The sequence below is a fragment of the Ursus maritimus genome, assembly GCF_017311325.1.
Source record: "Ursus maritimus isolate PB19 chromosome X unlocalized genomic scaffold, ASM1731132v1 scaffold_X1, whole genome shotgun sequence".
NCBI lineage: Eukaryota > Metazoa > Chordata > Mammalia > Carnivora > Ursidae > Ursus > Ursus maritimus.
The window spans coordinates 32,754,394-32,757,241 of record NW_024423319.1 but is presented as its reverse complement, the minus strand read 5'-3'; positions in this window follow the sequence as shown (position 1 = coordinate 32,757,241).

Here is a 2,848-nt window from a genome sequence, read left to right as displayed (position 1 = left end):
CACAGGCCCCAAGTGTTTTTCCAACTGCTGCTTCCATGCCGTATCTCTGCGGGGCTGTTTGTGGTGCTATCTCTTTAACAGCCGGGACTCAGTTTCCTCTTGCCCTCCCGGCTCTCCTATAAGCCTGCTGATTTTTTTTAAAAAAAGATTTTGTTTATTTATTTATTAGAGAGAGAGAGAACGAGCTGGGGGAGTGACAGAGGGAGAAGCAGACTCCCCACTGAGCAGAGAGCCCAAAACGGGGCTCCGATCCCAAGACTCCGGGATCATGATCTGAGCTGAAGGCAAAGATTTAACCAGCTGAACCATCCAGGCACGCAGAGCCTGCTGATTTTTAAAGTTCCAAGTTTTAAGCCCTGCTGATTATAAGAACTCACGAAATTTGGCCCCTCTGATTTTTAAAGCCAAATGTTACGGGGATTCATCTTCCCCACATGGGTTTCCCTGTGTGAGAGTCCGTTTCCTTCCTCTCTCCATGCCCGCAGTTTCCCTCCTTCCCCCCGACAGACCCGCGAGTCCATTTAGCTCCTGATCACGTTGTGCCCTTCCTACCCTCTTCAGTGTAGCTCTTCTCTACGTTTAGATGTGGAGAGTTTGTTCTGCCAGTCTTTGTTTTCTGGGTTATTCATACGGATATGGGTGTTATCTAGTTGTATCCATGGAATGAGGTAAACTTAGGGTCCTCTTACTTAGTCATCTTCCCTGAAAGTCTTAGAGACTCTTTATGTCCTAACAACTTAGTGGCAACTTGAAAAAAACTATACATATAAATTAAAAGAAAATACATTTATATTTCACTTTCAAATAACCATAATTACTTATGTGATACATGTTCCTGCACAACATTTGCAACTTTAAAAATCAGATGGGATATCATCATTTCATGTTCCACAATGGTTTTCACACAGTAGTTTTTTTTTTTTAATTTTATTTATTTTTTACTTTTTTTTTAAGATTTTATTTATTTATTCGACAGAGATAGAGACAGCCAGCGAGAGAGGGAACACAAGCAGGGGGAGTGGGAGAGGAAGAAGCAGGCTCATAGCGGAGGAGCCTGATGTGGGGCTCGATCCCATAACGCCGGGATCACGCCCTGAGCCGAAGGCAGACGCTTAACCGCTGTGCCACCCAGGCGCCCCAATTTTTTAATGTTTTTTTTATTATATTATGCTAGTCACCATACAGTACATCCCTGGTTTCTGATGCAAAGTTCGATGATTTATTAGTTGTGTATAACACCCAGTGCACCATGCAATACGTGCCCTCCTTACTACCCATCACCAGTCTATCCCATTCCCCCACCCCCCTCCCCTCTGAAGCCCTCAGTTTGTTTCCCAGAGTCCGTAGTCTCTCATGCACAGTACTTGTTTTTTAATCACAAGAACTGCCCAAATCCCAACATAGTAAATGTATAATGTCATTAAAAACAATGTAGCATACATGGACCACATCTTCTTAATCCGGTCATCTGTTGAAGGGCATCTTGGCTCAATGGAATATTACTCAGCTATCAGAAAGAACGATTACCCAACATTTGCAGCAACATGGACGGGACTGGAGGAGATTATGCTAAGTGAAGTAAGTCAAGCAGAGAAAGACAATTATCATATGGTTTCACTCATTTCTGGAACATAAGAAATAGCAGGAAGATCGGTAGGAGAAGAAAGGGAAGAAGAAAGGGGGGGTAAACAGAAGGGGGAATGAACCATGAGAGACTATGGACTCTGGGAAACAAACTGAGGGCTTCAGAGGGGAAGGGGGTGGGGGACTGGGATAGACCGGTGGTGATGGGTATTAAGGAGGGCACATATTGCATGGTGCACTGGGTGTTATATGAAAGTAATGAATCATGGAACTTTACATCAAAAACTAAGGATGTACTGTATGGTGACTAACATAACATAATAAAACATTATTATAAAAAAACAGTGCAGCACAATCTAATGTTGAAACTGTGAAATATCTTGAGCTAGTACTCCATGTGCTGACTGATGTATGCCAAATATCATACTGTTTCCCTTTAAATTTTAAAACATCCCACAACACCCCTGTGAATTCCCGTCTCTTCCTGGGGTACCTTGGTGTAGTTTGGAAACCATATCTTGTGTCCTTTCCCCTGTTAGATGAGTGTTCTTTCATTTTACTAACAAATTTGATGAACAGCCAACTTGGTAATGGATGGCAATGGCTTAATATACTACCATTCCTGAGTAAATTCTTGTTACGAGAGCAACATTGCTAATCCTAGTCAAAGTAAAAAAAAAAAAACTCCAAGGATTGTAGTTGGGTGGCGAGGAAACAATTTTAGATGTGATGAGTGCATTTCTTGACTCCTTCATTTTGACCTGGGAGTAGGCTACCTATTTCATCCTTCAAAATAACCACTTCTGTCAGAACTACTATTATCACCAGCGAATGTCCCCATTTCCTCTAAAGATACGGTTAACGTAGGTACCAGACTGCTGCATTCAAATCACAGCTCTGTCAGTTACTAACTCTGGAACTTTGCAGGCTACTTAACTTCCTTGTAACTTACTTTTCCCATTTTTAATAAGAAGACAAAAATAGCACTTATTGCATAATCCGGGGAACAAGATTAAATGAGGTAACGCATATACATTTAAAACAGTGCTTGCCGCAGACTAAGCGCTGTGTCAATCATTGTTATAGGCAGAAATAATAAGGATCAGTGGTCTTCCATGAATGAAAGTTATATGAATGAGTGGATCTGTGCCCTCTCTTTGTCATTTGCCTAGACCCAGTAATAGGGTTATAGGATAATGAGGAATCTGTAGTCTTTACCTATAATACAGTGATCCCAGCAAGTGATTCTGGTTATATGAATTGT